The sequence below is a fragment of the Centrocercus urophasianus genome, unplaced genomic scaffold (genome assembly GCF_019232065.1).
Source record: "Centrocercus urophasianus isolate 14NV4802_14NV808 unplaced genomic scaffold, USGS_Curo_1.0 seq_32, whole genome shotgun sequence".
NCBI lineage: Eukaryota > Metazoa > Chordata > Aves > Galliformes > Phasianidae > Centrocercus > Centrocercus urophasianus.
The window spans coordinates 10,190,708-10,207,986 of NW_024884889.1; the positions used below are offsets into that span (position 1 = coordinate 10,190,708).

Below are 17,279 nucleotides of genomic sequence, written 5' to 3' on the forward strand. Positions count from 1 at the left end.
TCAATAGTTTAGCAAGCCATTTAGAACAACCTGGTTTTTATTAACAGCGAACAGAATGCTGACTCGCATACTTTAAACACTTCCAGGTGGGAAGGGTTTCTTAGCTGTAATTTCCTCTCACGAAAATTAGTAAAGAGCTGCCTGATGGAAAGCCTCTGAGGTGATCCTCTCCATTAATTACAATGAGCATTTTAATCAAAAGCGTCACAAACAAAATCTCTAAAAGCACCTAGAAAAAGCTGGTGGCTTAAAGCTCCTGTAGGAACAGAATGTTGTTTCTGCATTAGATATGAAAAAGGGGAAACTGAGCTGAAGAAGTAGAGCACAATGTGTTTGTATTTTCTAATTTGCCCTTAGGAACAGCTGATGTGAAAAAGTACAAATACCATATATTTTAGTAGCATATTTTAGAAATATAATTGCTGAATTATGTAATTAAACTGCAGTAGTTTTTAAATGTTGCAAATAGTATGGTTATATATATATATAGTATGGTTATGGACTAGAAAGCAGGTTGTAAGGCTGTTCTGTTTCTATAAGAGACCCTCAGCAAAAGAAAAACAGACTTAACAAACATCAAAGAAGCCAGGGCCTCCAGACAAGGCCAGACTGCCTTGCTCTACAGGTAGGTTGGGATGCAACAGACAGGCATCAAGACCCTTTATCCTCCTTCCAAACTTATCTCTAACCAAGGGTGAGCAGATGTCCAGAAATAATGGAAGCAAATGTTTAAATAATTAGCAATATACATATTTAGGTAGAAGTAATTTATGTTTGTTTAGTCGGGAAGATTTGTGAACCTGAAGTACTCAGCCAATGAGGAATCGGGAGGAAAAGATAATCATCAGGTAATAGGGCATAAAAAATGCAATGCTGTTTTCTGCAGGCACTCCTGCTTGCAGGACACCAACCATTGCAATTGCAAATATAATCTGCTATTGTCAGAGATACTGTTTTCAGCTATTCAAAGGTCTACTGCCCTAATGAAATTCAAGTTCCAAAGGCTTAAGTGCGCATACACTTTTTTTTTTTTTTGATAGCTGAAGGTCAGTACTAAACTGCATTTTTTTTTCCTAACAAAAAAACTGGGGAAACAATTTCCCTCTCGTCTATAAATCTCTCCCCTCTATTTCCCTCTTGTCTTCTTCATCATCAGATAAAGAAGTTTCGCATTACTGAATTAAGATAATTTTATTTTTGCACTCTTTTACTTTAAAATATCAAGTTTTATTTAGTCTTCAGTTTCACCAGAGGACTTTTGCAACCTTTTCTGCCAGGAATAATCTCACTCAGCTAAACAGTGAGAATCTCTAAATGAGGCAGCTTTCATTAAAGCATGAATCAGAGCATGGAGTCATTAACAAAATAAAAACCATTGTAAACAGTCTGCCTCAAAATCCCAAGTTCTCGTCATGTGCTCAATTTCTCATCTTTACATGATTATGATCCTCTACCTGGTTCTGGGATTGATACAACTAGATTGGATTGATCCTCAAAAAAAAGAAGAAAAAAAAAGAGAAAACTATGATCTAATTTTCTTTTTGTGTATTTTTGCTTGTGTTGTTACAATTCTTTCCAATAGCTGTACAAGTCATTGAATAATTTCAATCGAATTTGATAGAGGGCCAGAACTCTCAAAGATATTATATCCCCTTAGCTTTTGTGAAAACAGGCAGCCCTCCAAGGTAAGTGAAATACAACCCTGTTATCCAATGTGAAAGGCTACACATGAGCTCAGCCATATTATTAGACATACAAAAAGTACATGAGAACAGATTTCACGTGTCCTAAAACTCAAATGATACCACATCTTTGGCCTGCATTCTAGCATTTTTCCCTTTTGTTCTGTTCCCCCACTGCTAACACTTGGAGTTGGACCTGCTACTTTCAGATCCTGTCATAGGGTTTATCTCTCCATGACTTCATTCTCATTCTTAAAACGTGTCTTCAGCCATACAAAGATTCCCGGATGCGCTTAAAACTTTTCGCTGTTTTATCAGAGTTGCTCCACAAAGCTAATGAGACCATCAATTTGAAGCACTTGAAATGCAAAGACATCGGCTACAGTGAAGATGATATCTTTTTGGTATGTCAGTAAACAGGGTTTGTTAAGAGATGAGTTATTTTTCTCTCACCGAGTGATCAAATGAATTGAACCCACTACTTCTTGCTTTTTATCAGGACTGATATTTTCCAAAAATAAAAGGACTTGACACTGGTTACAGTTGGAAAAGACCTCCAGGATTGTCCTGTCCAACTCTGATGGTTCTATGATTCTTTTCTCTCGAAGAGCAGAGTTCAGACCTGGGGACAAAAATGTTTCACGAGGGTGCAACAGAGAAGCCATTGTGTGGCCTTCTGGACATACAGGCTCTCTTTCCATTCACACTGATAAAGCACATGACAGATTGAATGGCTGTTATTTTCGGAATAAAAATTCATTTTTGGTCAGATGTGGTACTGAAGTGGACAGTCAAATTACAACTGTCGGTTTGTGATGCTGGTGCAGACAGCATTTTATTTCCCTGTAGAATAAAGACCTTAATTTACACTTATCTCCTGGGTAACCTTCAATATATCTGCTTTCTCAAAATAAGGAGAAGGATGCAGCTTGAACCTTGACTATACTGATAATACGCAGCTTTTTGTTTAAATTTTTGAAAGATTTTTTTTAAATGACACTGTATGCTTGTTAAAGCAAGGAAAGTTGTCCCTCCTCAGCAACTGACACTGGTTATGATGCATGGGAGATGGTAGAAAATGCCTCTTTCAAGTTGGATTCTGCTCCCATTGAGTCCATAGTGAGGCTGTGCTGGAATTTCTGTACTGTAAAGATATAGACAAAAGCAATTTATTCTGTGTCTTGTTGTTTTGAAGTTTAAATACCAAGAAATTGATACACAAAAGGTCTGAATTCAGTGGAGGAAGCATCTTCCCTTAAAATTTTAATCTATGAAATTGCCAAAATGATGGGAACTCAGGATGGCAGATTAACAAGCCAGCAATGCGCCACAGCTGTGTGCTCACCTTTCATTCTAATAGTAAACTACTTGGTGTAGGACTTTACATAGATTTCAAATCAGTCACAGTTTAAGTTGCAGATGAATCTTCTGATGCAAACAAGCTGGCATGCTTTGTACAGATAGAAAAATCATAAATCAGATAATCTGAGACAAATCTACCCTTAAAGAAGTTTAAGGTAGAGCTTCAATTCACTTACTGCTGATCAATTATAATAATGTAGATTTTGGCACTGTCAATAACCAATAACCAATTCTTCTTATAGAAGAATTACTAATTATATTATAAATTGTATTACCACCAGCATTTTAAAACCAGCACATGAAATACCTTGGATCTAGGTTCAGGTGCTGAGTTGGTATCAATTTACAGTGACCTCACTTAACGTGGATTTCTTTTTAGCATTTCTGCTTGTTGTCCAGAGACTTGAATTTGGTAAAAGCCTGAAAAGCTCTAGAAAGGCACCTGATTGTCAGGTGATGACCTGAAAAGCAAATGTGTTGTGGTAATCTTTCGCAGCCTGCTCCTAGTGCTATGTCCAGAGTAGGCTGCTTCACCCCTGTTGGTATTTTGCTTTATAATGCAGTATCACTCCTCTTTCACATAAAGCAAACAAACAGCTCAGACAATGACAACCTTGATGTCGTAATCAGAGAAGCCCCAAGGCTGGTGATGTTTTCACTACAGGCTGCAGTAGCCCCTGGCTGTCCCCAGGAAAAAGGGAGAATAAGCTCAGCACTAAGCCACTTCTTCAGACTCTCACTGACGTCTGTGATGGCAGGGATCTGGGTCTGCCTGGGGCACACTGTCAGTCCAGACTCCTACTAAACCATGATGTCTCAGTATCGCTGTTTTTCCACAAACTTTCATTTACAGAAGTAAGCTTTCTTTCAAAAGCAAGTATCAAGAAATATTTTCATATGGCTGCATTCATAAAAAGTTCTGAACCACAAGTAATGTGTCCAAATCCTTTTTGTTTGAAAATCAGAAGAATCAGAAATGTTAACATGTGACCAGAAGTACAAAAGAAATGAGCACATCGAACAGCTTAAAAGCCCCTGGGGGGGGATGAAGTTCCTTCACAAGACAAGTGTCGAATACCGGACAACTTATTTAGAAAGAGAAATAAGAAGGGCTACTCTTCTAAAAAACATACCACGCTAAAACATTTCCTGGCTTAGTCTTTCTCCAGACCTTGCCTGGAGACGTCCATTCTTACAGCATAGAAAGGGCTATATGCCCTAACTTACCTTGCTTTTCTGCCTTCAAGTACAAGAGGAAAAAGGGAGGTACGTTGAGATCCCTGCACTGAGGAACTTGAAATTCTAGGGGAGGAGAAACAGCCTCCAGTATCTCCAGCTGCAAACAATGGAATGTAGTGGGAAAGACTTGAGGACAGGAGGAGACCGCTTTAGGGAGCAGAAGGCTTTGAAGGAGCTTTTAAGGACTGTGAGGTGAGCAGAATAAGCATTTTAACCAGCATGGAGTGAAGAGATGCAGGAGAAGAGGATCTGGGATGCCTGGGGAAAAATGAAGCTCTTTGGTGGGAAGAGTTGTGGCAAAAAGCTGCAGAGGCTGTGAACTATGTGGATGATGTAGAGGGGCATGGGCTGTAGAAAGCATAGATCTAGATGCTCTGAACTAGAATGAACTGGAAACTGGGGCAAACAGTGAGGGCCTTTAGGCTAGGAGACACAAAAATCTAGAGTGCGAGCCCAGCATGGGGTGCAGGGCTTTGAAGCAGGTGTAATCTCAGCTGAGGTTATCCTAAGCGAAGTATTTCAGTATTTACTTGAGCATGTATTTGGGAATGTTTCCCCGATCTTCCTACCTACACAAGCAAGTCTTCCTACTCTTATTGCCAGAGCCACAGTAATTCTGGCTCACATATTCTAATCTACGTATTGGAGTATAAAATCATTACATTTTCTATAGCTACTGGAAACCAAGAAAATGTTTTGGTGTAGCTCTGGATCCCAAAATGTACATGAGAATCAAGCATAGATTTCAAAGAGCCTAAGAGAGAGTATCAGGAAGAAATGATGAGGAAAATGGAGGAAAAGAGGAAAATCTCTTTAGACACCGAGTCTCAAGAATGCAATGTCTAAACAACTGTCATGTGCTGAGAGTTCAGATACTACAGTGCTGGAGTTAACATTAACAATATCAAATAGCTGTCAACTTATTCTTACACGTTCAAAAACTAATTGAAAAGAAGGCCAAAGGTACTGCTCGGGTATTAAGCATCCCAATTAGAAGCAGAAATTAAACCACACACACAAAATAATATATTGTGATTCTCACAGTCCGTTTTCAGCCCTGAAGTAACCAGGTCTGCTGCTGCCATTATGGAATCATAGAATTAGCAGGAGCTTTGCCAGAGTAAGATCTGCATAATTCCATGCCATTATATGGCTATAGCATCTGAATTAGAGTAGATTTAGGACATTATACTATACCTTCGGGAGCATTAGGTAAATTGTGCATTGAAGACACTGTGCAAGGAAAAGGAGGTCAGGAGGAAAGCAAGCCCCAGTAGGAACTGATCAGGGAAACTGCAGTGCCAGCCTTGAAGCTTAATGGGTACTGTGCTTCTCAGTTTCTCATGCTGTGAACAACCAGCAATAAGAGGGAAGGGCTAACGACAGCTATGATAATTTTTTAAGACAGCGGCAACCAGGACAGAACACAGCATGCTGCCCACTCAATTAAGGTCTTTTTATTCTACAAGCTCAAATTGCTGCTTTCTTAAACCTCTGACCCAACTAGACAGGCAAAAAGGAAGGAAACTGAATTATTTAAAAGCTCCTTTGTGGATGAAGGAATAGTGGCATCTATATTATTTTCTGCCTACTGGAGCAGATCCTGGGACACACTCGGTTTTCTAGGTCTAAGAGAGGCGAGCTAAAGAGAGGAATCTGGGCAGGCCATCTGGTGACTGTGATTCATTTTATACCACTTCTGTATGTACCCTAAAAGAAGCTGGTTAGCTAGATGTGCCTTTCCCACACTATCAAAACAATGCACAATGCAGACAGCTCTGTCCTGTAAACCAGCGATTCTAGTAAGGAGAAAGCACAGAGCTTGCCTGTGGAGGTCAAAGGATCATATTCCCAGCATGAGAACACAGCAGAGCCAGTACAAATATCTGTATATTGCCGATGCCTGTTTCCTTCAGCATTCTCTGCCAGCTTAAAGGCCTGATACACACAGAACAGGAGGGAAAAAAGTCAAAGAGACCAGTGGAGCCTGTTAAACACATTTAAAGCAGCATAGGCCTGAAAGCAGCTTAGTCCCTGCAATTCCCTCTGCCATATGCAAGGAGAGTACGCAGCAGTCCCTTTTCTTTCTGCCTTGACCCGTGTTTCCTTGTAGCAGCTTCCTGGTTGAAAAACTTCTGCTCTTCCTTTGAGGTGAATTTTGAGGTAGGTTATAGGTTCAAAATTGTTCTCTTTCCCAAATACAGTACTTTGAGTAATGCCACCAAAAACAAACAAACCAAAAAAACTTTGACAGCAAGAGATCCTCTGCTCTTGCTGTTCAAGAGAGATCTGACTGCAACAATCTTTTCTATTTTTCTTATTTTAAACATAAAAGGCTGCATGCCGGCCATAGTTTTCATTTTATATGACCAAGTAGCATGATGCTCTTTAGCAGCAACAACATTCCTTACCTAGAAATGGATCTAATACCTAGGAAAACAGTTTGAAAAAAATATATATACAATTAAAAATATTAAAAGCTTTCACAAGTGTAGATGCAGGTTGAGATGGATCACAGCCCCATCCATCCTGAACTTGAATGCTTCCAGGAAGGAGGCATCCACAACCTCCCTAGGCAACCTGTTTCAGTGTCTTACCACCCTCACAGGCAAGAATTTCTTCCTAACATCTAGTCTAAAAGTACCCTCTTTCAGTTTAAAGCCATTTCCCCTCACCACATTACTTCATGCCCTTGTAAAAAGTCCCACCACAGCTTTCCTGTAGGCCCCCTTCAGTTAATGGAAGGCCACTGTAAGGTCTCCCCAAAACCTTCTCCAGGCCGATGAGCCCCTGCTCTCTCAGCCTGTCCTCGCAGGGGAGGTGCTCCAGCCCTCTGATCATCTTCATGGCCCTCCCCTGGACCCTCTCCAACAGCTCTGTCTCTCCTTGTGCTGGGGCCCCAGAACTGGAAGCACTACTCCAGGTGGGGTCTCACATGAGCATAACAGAGGGACAGAATCACTTCCTTCAACCTGCTGGTCACACTTTTCTTGGTGCAGTCCAGGATAATACATTTGGCCTTCTGGACATTGCCAGCTCATGGTGAGTCTATTCCCCCAAACCCTCCTCCTCAGGGCTGCTAATATCCTCCATGTTAGCAAGAAGAATATTAGTCAGACGGTTTAGATTTAAGTGAGAGGACAATCTATCCATAGAAGCTGAGGAGGGACTGTTTGCAGACCCCTGCCTCTATCCCAGTGGATAGAGATACCCGAGTATTGATGGTGAGGGATTTTATGTGGAAATCTACCCACACCTGGCAGAAAGCTGCTACTGCTTCTTTCAAGCACTTTGATATTTTTTCTTTTACATGACAGTTCCCTTTTCTGGTCAGACCCAAACAGCTGATGTCTCTCTCTTACCATAACACTAGCTGTTAAATGTCAAGCATATAGGATGCATCAGTAGAGTACACATTAATAAGATGAAGCCCTCAGAGGAAAAGCGCCCTTAAAGCCTCCTGTTTTCACTAAGAATTTGAATGCTCAGTGTCATAAATTACAACTCAAAACTTGTATTAATCTAGGGAGCTGTTCTTTCCCAAGAGATCCATCAGTTTCAGGAGCTCAGCTGACATTGTCAAGGGCAAAGAAGTAGAAAACTAGACTATTATATTCAACTTCATGGGCTTCGTAACCTGGTAACCACGAGTATATTAGTAAGAGGTCAGGGTTTTGAATAAATGAATAGCCTCCATCAACTGCTGTATTACTGAATGACAGCATGACTGCAGCTATACTGTAAATGTGACTGTGTCTACTACTGCATTCAGGCTGCCTGCAGACACAGTGCAACACCCCAAAACATGAGCATCAGGACAGAGAAAAATGCACAGCTTTCAGGGAACCTTCCTTTTGGGCCCATCCACAGAGGGCAGTGTGGGCAAGCTAGAAAGCACATGGCATCATACCTCTCCTGGTTTTTTGGGTTTTTTTTTATTATTATTATTATTATTATTATTATTATTATTATTATTATTATAATCCAAGGCTAACTGGAATGTGACTGAAATTTAGATTAGTTCTGTTACTTTAAAAATAGGCATTGTGAATACACATACAGTGACAGCTTCTTTTTTTTTTTTTTCCCCTAGGTATCTTGAACTCAAAGCCTGAACAGATCTTGGTACCTCTAGTTCAGGAGGAAGCTGAAGAAATAGACCAGAATAGCAATTCAACATTACTAGGATGGTCCTCAAGAAAGGAGACAATATTGAATTGCTGTTGTTGTGCCATGTGGCAATTCCAGCTGTGCCAGAAAAGGGAAGCAGAACCAACAATGCAGCTTGGTCTGTTTGGTGCTTTCCACTCAGTTTCAAGCTCAAAGCAGTTTAGATAAGCAGCCAAAGTATAAGGTATCTTTCTTAGCCAATCTGAACCGGAGGAGATACACAGAGGCATTCCCAGAAATTACTATTAGCACTATGCAGTAGGATTTTGTAAAACATATGAAAGGAAGAAAAATAAATACTGTAGTCCAGCTGCCATAGACTGCTGAGTGATGATACTTACTATGCTCTATTGTCACAGCAAAGTCACTTACTCTGTCATATTTTCATTTTCTTCATTTAAAAATGGAAATTTAAAGATGAGCACTGCAGCTAACACATTAAATTTAGATTGATCAAAGCTTTAGGGGCAGAGAACGTCTGAGATTCTGCATGGCGCTCAGCTCTGATAGAGACATGATGATTTTCTTTGGCTGGTGGAAAGGATGAGAGAGAAAGTCTGAAAAGTCCATCAGTATTTGATATGCAGGATTAAGTTGAAGCATACATCCAAACAGATTACTGTTCATAAAATTTTGAACATCAAAAACGGCACTAGAGGCAAGAGTCGAGCTCATTCCATCTCTGCAGTCTTTTGTTCTATAGAACTGTGAACTTCTCCTAATAGCAGCCAGTAAAGTAGACTGAAATCTCTGAACTCTTGGACTCTTCAGAGTCCTTCTCTTGGACTTTTCAGAAAAGTCTGAACAGGACTTTTCTACAGCTAGGCATATCTTCAAATACAACAGCACCTGTCAGCATTATGGACAATGTTCATTCCACTGTATCTCACATCTAGCCTTTTCATGCAATGTCATTTATGACCTTGCGAAGACTGCTACTCTTCAAGACACAGCTGGATGATTAAGTACTGGAAACACCACTAAAAAGGAGAATAAGATGCTAAAGAACTAACATCTTGTGTATATGTATATATAAGTTTAAATGGGTTGTGTCCTTATTGACTTTTCCCCTCTTGCCTCTCAGGAAGGTCTCCTTTGAGGCTGAAATGTAGCCATGACACTGCATACAAAGCAGTCACTCTTACTTCAGACCAGAGAAAGCACTTCAATCCCTGCCTCTCTGTATGACAGTACCTGTCTGCCTTGCTAAAACATCTGTCCTATGAGAAAAGCCTCGGCGAGTCAGCAGGCTACTTACTGCAATCCCACAGAGTGCAGGCAGGAGCAGCGCTCAGCCAGTCCCATCACGGCCATCCGGCCGTCGCGTTGGAGGGCGGCCTCGCACAAACACAAACAGCTTGTCAGCGCAAGGCAAAGAGGCGGGTCTGCCCTGCCGGCCGCAATTCGAGCCAATGATTAGCTGCTTCACCCTCTGGGCGCTCGAGATACTGTGTTTCATTCTTAAGCGGAGGAACAAAAGGGGCTGCTAAGAAGGACTGGTGCTCGACAGCTTACTGTCGGGCAGTAAAATGCCAAAGGCGGAAGGACGAAGAATTTCAGGAAAAAACCACACATTTGCTGTGTATTTATACTACTGCCCACTGCCTTTAGATAATCCACAAGCATCCCCGTGCATTGTCTCTTTTAGGTCAAACAAACAAACCTTGTGAATTAAGTCCAGCTCACATTCACCGTAGAGAAGTTTAACTTCAGAAGTCCCTGATTTTTCTTCCTTTCACCCTTTTCGTATTCTCATCCTTCCTAACACACTTAGTTTGCTGATGCTGTCATTTCTCAGTTGTCTGTCACAAGTCTTACTCTGACTCTCTCTCTGGACCTCACCTCCCAGCCCTTACTGATACCCACTGATGCTTCTTTTCCTCTCTGCCTTACCTGCTTGGTCTTTCACTCCTGTTCTCCCCCAGAGAGCACAGTCACAACCCGGGCGCATTAGCACAAGATTTTGTGAAACAGTTAAGCTGATTGAGCAATTTACTGTCTCCTCTCTTCATGCTCCCACTATCATTTCAAGGAAGGCAATGTAGCACAGAAGCAAAGCTTTCTGTGTCAGTTTAATGAACTTAACAAAGAGACAGAAGAGTTATTGCATAAGTGAGCACTCTGAAACTTAAGCTCCTTCAGATCTTTAATCAGCCATTTCTGAACCCACCTGTCTCTCCAAGCTCCTATCTCCTTTGTTGCTTGAATTGAATTGTTCCTGTTTAATTGAATACTCTGCTTAGAGCTGCTGATCTCATTTCATCCCTGCCCTGTCCTACTTTCTTATGCCTCTAATTTGGCTGTGAGCCCTGTCTGCTACTAAAATCTGTCTCATCAACTCTCTTGTAATAGCTTCCTGGATTAATATCGTTCTTTGTACTTCAGCCTTCGTCTCTTTGAGCAATTTTCCTGCTGTGGAAATAGTTAAAATCCTTCTTAAATACCATGTCACTTCCTTGGCTTTCACTGTTTTCTCCCTGACCCTTCTGGTTAATTCTTCTCTTGCACTCCCAAGGCATGCTACTTTCTGTTATTTTTTTTTATCCAGCTTTTACTATTTACCTGTGCAGGCTCCCATTTCACTTTTATAGTAACAATTTGTAAATGTGCAATTCTATTTTTCAGCTTTCTGCTTCTATTTGGTCCTTACTATGTGTTCTAGGCATATTGTAATAACTGCTTTAACAGCTCCTGATTTTGATTTCCTTTTCAGGGAGCAAATTAAGTCAGGCTGTTACATTAATTACCGTCTTTATAGTTATTTCCCTTCCCCTCTAATTTAGTCTAGGATCTGAACCCTTGCAAAAGCAGATGCTGAAGTTTGCACCTTGTTTGTATGGGAAGGCATATCGCAGCTCTCAGGCTCCTGCTGACAGCCTGTGCGTGAGTTCTGGCACATATCGTCATGTCACAATGTGCTTGGGTCACAGTTGCAAGTTCTTCTTCACAGTGAGGCCTGTTCCTCAACGATAGCTGAGATTCTTGTGCACTTGCATGGCTCCACCAGCTGTCATACAATCTACAGCGCCTGTACTGTTATCCAGATCCACTGCTTAGTTAACCCTAAGCTATCCATATTGACAGTATTATTTTATTAGAGCTCTTTTCCGCTCACATTTTCAGTACACAGATCTCTGCCCAGATCCACTGTGTGATCACAGTGTTTGATTACTTTAGTCACTTTGATTACTGGGATTTGATCTTGTTCCCAATGCACCTGCATTGTTGTCCCTTGAAAATTCAGCATGAGGTCATCTTTTGTTTCATATCCCATCCACATTACCTACAACCCCATGAAAGCAAAGCTTTCTCATCCAGAGCTTCAAGGCCTTTTCAGAGTTTCTCCTTTCTTACTGACCCACTCCTACTGCTCCCCTTATCACAAGGCCTGCCTTTTCAGCCTTCTTCCTTCCTACAAAGCTCCCTTTTCTCACCTTGTCTTCTATGCACAGAACACCCTCCTTGGTCAAATCAAGGTATCTTTCTTTTCTACAATCCACAGCTCACAAAACATAGAAATAATGTATCAGAATGAACGTCAGGAGCAATAAATGTTTTACATGTCACTTCAGAAAGATGTTCCATCAGTACATGTAAATTATATGTGCCAGAAATTTTCAATCAATTGTATGCCATATTTTACATATCTTTTGCTGCTTGATTTTTAACTGAGAGAATGGGTACCAAAAGCCTTGATGGAGATAGATCAAGTGCTCAAACAAAGTACATGAAATTGTGAAAAGACTGCTATGAAAAGGCTGTTTGTAGATGGACAAGAGAAAGAAAGCTAGCTATTGCATCTCTGATTCCCATGGCAATTTATTTAAGATGCTAATTCAGTGTAGCCACAAATAAAGAAACAAAAGAGACAACAAGAATGAGCTGATTTAGTGAACTTTGTTGAAAAGGCACATTTAAACAAAGTCACTCTGGGTATAACTCCTGTCACTCCACTCATTTAATTATGCTAAGGATGAAACTGCTTCTTTGTCCTTATACGACACAGGAAAATTGTTACCAGCACTGCCAAGGGAGTAAGCCCAAGCATCAGCTATGGCTGAGGCTTCTGGAGGCAACCATCACAGTTCCCAGCTGCACAGGCCTGTCCCCTCCCTCCCGTACCTCTCCAGGAGCAGTGTGACAGCTCACAGAAACAATTCTACTTGCTGGATATATTTTTCAAACAGATTAGTGATCTGACTCATGTCCGCCATGTCAAATAGCGTGAGATCCTGCAGATGAAAGAAATCATCCTGCAGCTGGAAGCAGGAGAAGTGAAGAGCTGGAGATAGAATCTCCGTTTTCTTTTTCTACTAGCAGAAACCTGGCTATTCTCCCCAGAAACATTTTGGGGTGGGACCTAAAACTATGAGCTGCAACATCACAGCACTCTTGAACACAAGATCCCAAAGCTCTTGAGAACATTTGCTTGTTCTCCAGCGAGCACTAAAATCTTCTAGCAAAATGTTTTCAAATAGAGGTTCTATTTTAGTTAAATGCAAGTTTCTGAAAACATACAAAAAAAAAAATTCATTTTCTAGGAAAAAAAAAATAGAAGGAAGATTCTGATGGGCCAAAAAGGAAAATATGTATGTTTTCTGCATCTGAAAGCAAAGCATTTGGATTATGAATCATTAGAACTGAACTTTGCCCACTCCCTATGTTACAGGCTGCACAGAGTAACATTCTGAATTTATCACCTTTTCTCTGGCTATCTTTGCATCTGGCTTCTACTGCACATACTTTGCTCAGTAAAACTTTTATTTCACTTTCCCTAATCTCACCCTCTGTCTTTCTTCTCCAAACACCGTCCCAGCTGGACATCATTTTGCCTGCCCCTCTTGGCCTTTGGGAGGCCAACCAGAAACTTCAGCTCCCCTGAGGCTCAGGCTGGCCAGTTTGCATGCCTCCTCTGGAAGCAGACTTCTCAAGTTTACCCAGCAGTAGCCAAGACACTACAGAATAGAGTGGAGCGAGAAGATTTTTTGTCATGTTTTACTGGCCTGGTTTCAATCATAAAGTGGGTCAACAAGCTATTCCCAGAAAGCACACAATCTCAAGCAACAGAATACTTCAGATAGTGACAAAAGTGAAACTCTGTACATGAATTGCTCCATTTTTTCTTTTATAAAAAGGAAAAGGAATTGTAGAAATGGCAAGGAGAAGAGATGGTGTGCAAATGCAGCACACTAACACACAAGGCTGCAATCAATTGAGAACTTGGGTTTAGTCCCAGCTCAGATCACGTGCGTGTTGAACTTTACGCTCCTGGACCATTTTCTAATTAGAGACCAAGGGACAAACTGCGGAGCTCTTTAACCCTTCTGTGGTGCCTCGTGCACACAAATGCCCCGTTGCACAAGCAAATACCAGAAAAGGATCTCCAGATTTGTCTAGCCCCTGGAGGTGACATCTCACTACAGGAAATATCCTTGTGCTCCAAATGCTTTGATGAAACAACTGCTGTGTGCACGTCTCTTCATGGCTCTCTACCCAGAAAGATTACACTTGCAACTACTCTCCTTCCAACACCACTGAAGTCTTAATGGGATGTCCCCTATTCTGCCAGCTTCCCATTCAGAGTCTGTATATCTTCAAGGCTTGTCATGCATCCTCCATGCTCATCAGTAATGCCACACCAAGGATCAAGTTAGAGATAACCATCCAGAACTTAATAGTGGAAACAATGGTGCACTGCACTCAGAGACCTGCTTATCTCCACCACAGCAGCAAAAATGCAGCATACTACTATAAAACTATAATGTTAGAAAAAAAATACCATAGCAGTAGAAGCAGTGTGGAGAGAAACAAGGTAAAATAGTTGAAGTACAACAGCTGCCTGATAATTTCTATCCTATTTGACTATCCCTGGTGTCATAGCTAGCTGTGGACTAGGGATGTAACTTTTATATCCCTATGTGAAGTGGCAATAGTATGTCTTACCTATTTAATGGAACTACTTTGTGGATACATTTACAGCCCTTTGAAACACTCACTGAAGGTGTATTGGACATATGAACTGTTACTGTTTCCAATACTGATTTAGGAAAGTCCTCTTTGTAGAGCTGATAAACACAGGCTAACTATTGCTAACCATGTTAGCAAGATTTTATTTCCAAAAGGAGTAGGCTGGAAAATAGAACACTTTCAATGTGGACTTTGATTGACTGGAACGCCAATTAAATTACTGTTGGACAAGTCAAGGTGCAGAGAAAGAAAAAGGGAGAGTAAGCCAGGATTTTTTTTCTCCATTCAGTTCAACTGATGCGGTTTTTTTTTTTTTTTGTAAATTTTGTTTGTACTTTCCTGACACATCTGAGGTCGCTCATTCCAAACATAACACAAATATACAAAGAAAAAAAAAAAAAAAAAAAAAAGGAGAGGTGCATCCAAAAATACATGCAGTGGGGATAATGATTAACTCTGGGGACATAGAGCACAGAAAATATGCAGGCTTACTCTCCCTCTTACGCAAGTTCTCTCCCTGTTTTCTCTCCCTGAATTCAAGAGGTGGTTCACAGAGCTTGGAAAAGGCATTTTCAATACAAACTACTCTTAGTGTGGGCCTTTTATTTGCCATTCAGATGTGTTCTATCCTACTTGCAGGGCATGGTCCTCAGTTTCCCATCTCACCTAGTAGTCTGCTAATCAGAGTTTTTTAGCGCCAAGGCATGTCTAGACTTCACTGTTACTAGTAGTGTGGGAATCAAATGATGTTTCTGCATTAGAATTGGATAATATTTCTTTTGTTTCATGATCTCCGCTATCATAGTTCTTTTTGGGAGTCTTTCTACTTAACCCGGTGAAGATCTCTGATAGTTTACATCACTGATCCTCCAGACGAGCCTTCCCAGGCACGCACACTCTGTATATAGGTGTATAGATGCATATTTTGTCACACACACTGCAGGAATATCCTGCACGAGAGCAAACCAGAGAACAAGGGATGGCCTGCCCGAGGAAGCGCCTGAAGAGACGTCGGAAGGCCTGGCATCATCCCCAGTGCTCTTTGCTTAACGAAGACTTTAAAGAAAATCACCATATCAATACGGCAAGGAGAGCACCGAGACAGCTTGGAAACAACAGGACGGCTGCTGACTGACAGCAGGTAAAAGATAAATTAACAAGTAAATAGCAAATGTAAACCTTCCGTAAGATTGTGAACCTGGAGTACGCAGCCAGTGGTGAAAGTGGAGAGGGGGGAGGCAAGGGGAGAAAACAGGGTATTATAAAAGGCTGTCAAGCTGTGTCCACAGGCGCTCCTGCTTGCTGGACACCCGCCATTGCAATCGCGAATAAAATCTGCTTTTATCAGAGATACCGTCCTGACAAAGTTACTTGGATATTTCCAACAGTAGCAAGAAATACCAAAACTAGCTCTAAAATAGCTGTCTGCTATTGTTGATGTGGGAATCAAGTGTTGTTTCTGCATTAGAATTGTATAATGTTATTTTTGTTTTATGATCTCCGCTGTCGTGGTTCTTTTTGGGAGTCCTTCTACTTAGCCTGGGGAGGATCTCTAATAAGTTTAGATTACTTATTGTATAGACGAACCTTCCCAGGAACGCACACTCTGTATATATGTATATTTTGTCATACACACTGCAAGAATATCCTGCAGGAGAGCAAACAAGGGAACAAGCTATGGCATGCCCGAGGAAGCGCCTGACATTGGGAAGGCCTGACATCATTCCCCAGTGCTCTTTGTTTAACGATGATGGCTTTAAAGAAAATCACCCTATCAATAGGACAAGGAGAGCACCGAGACATCTTGGATGATTACTGACTGGCACCAGATAACAAATAAATTAACAAGTAAATAGCAAATGTAAATTCTTCTGATAAGATTGTGAACCTGGAGTACCCAGCCATTGGGGAAACAGGGGAGGGGGAGGTAAGGGGGAGAAAACAGGGTATAAAGGCTGTCATGTTGTGTCCATAGGCGCGCTCCTACTTGTGGGACGCCCGCCATTGCAATCGCGAATAAATTTTGCTTTTATCAGAGATACCGTCCTGACAAAATTACTTGGATATTTCCAACATTGACACTATTCATGCAAAGTAAATTAGCCTGACATGGAGACCATGGTGCCCTAAAGGAACCTCTCCTGTACCCCAGGTGGCTAGGAACTCCTTTGAGCCGTGCTGTACTACACTACAGCCACTTCTCTGTTGAATTCTCTGAGTGAATCTCGACACAGCACAATACATCTACTTCTAGTGGGATTTTTCAAAGGCTGCTGAAACAACCCGTAGCTATGATCAGTGTTAGAGTTCACAAATATATAAAAATATATTGTCCAAGGACAAATGCTTTGCCTTTGGGTCAGACCTACATTTGGAGTGTCAGGTACTTCCAAAAGGAGCCACTAACACTAGCAGCACATACATACACCCTAATTTAAAATAACACAAGAAAATTTATCTCCAAGGAATGCTTTTCTGGATAACAGGGTAAACACTGCAACCAGTATCTTCGGAACAGAAAAAGCGATTTGAAAAAAATATACCATCTCCCTTACTAGATATGGCCTTTATAACGTGAACTTTTTCCTCATGCTTTTCTGGGTAGAGATGTCCCTGCTTACTTAGGGAAACTTGGGGAAAATATTCAGAAGCACTCTCTGTGAAATCTTTGCTGGTGAACAACAAATAGATACAAAAAATTAGAAGATTCATTTCAAGAAAGCAGTGTCTTCCTGTTCACTGTGAGCTTAGCCATAAATATCCCACTCACTTGTTTGGCACAGGACCAAACCTTTGCAAACAAGTCCAAAGAATGCTCAGAGAAAAGGAGATATTTGCCCATCACAGGAAAAATTCTCA

General features: G+C 41.1%; 1 protein-coding gene across 4 annotated transcripts in view; it reads right to left on the reverse strand.

The window, feature by feature from the left end:
- TRIM2 (tripartite motif containing 2) overlaps positions 1 to 17,279 on the reverse strand; it is a 92,873-nt gene that overhangs the window by 56,845 nt on the left and 18,749 nt on the right. The window contains exon 1 of one of the 4 annotated variants that reach the window (XM_042829856.1): positions 10,624 to 10,639. The exons of 1 other annotated variant lie outside the window; for it this stretch is intronic. The gene's annotated coding sequence lies outside the window, so the exon portion shown is untranslated. Of the gene's footprint in view, positions 1 to 9,711; positions 9,803 to 10,623; positions 10,640 to 17,279 lie in introns of those variants that run through there. 2 more of the 4 variants (XM_042829849.1, XM_042829850.1) reach the window with 2 other exon arrangements.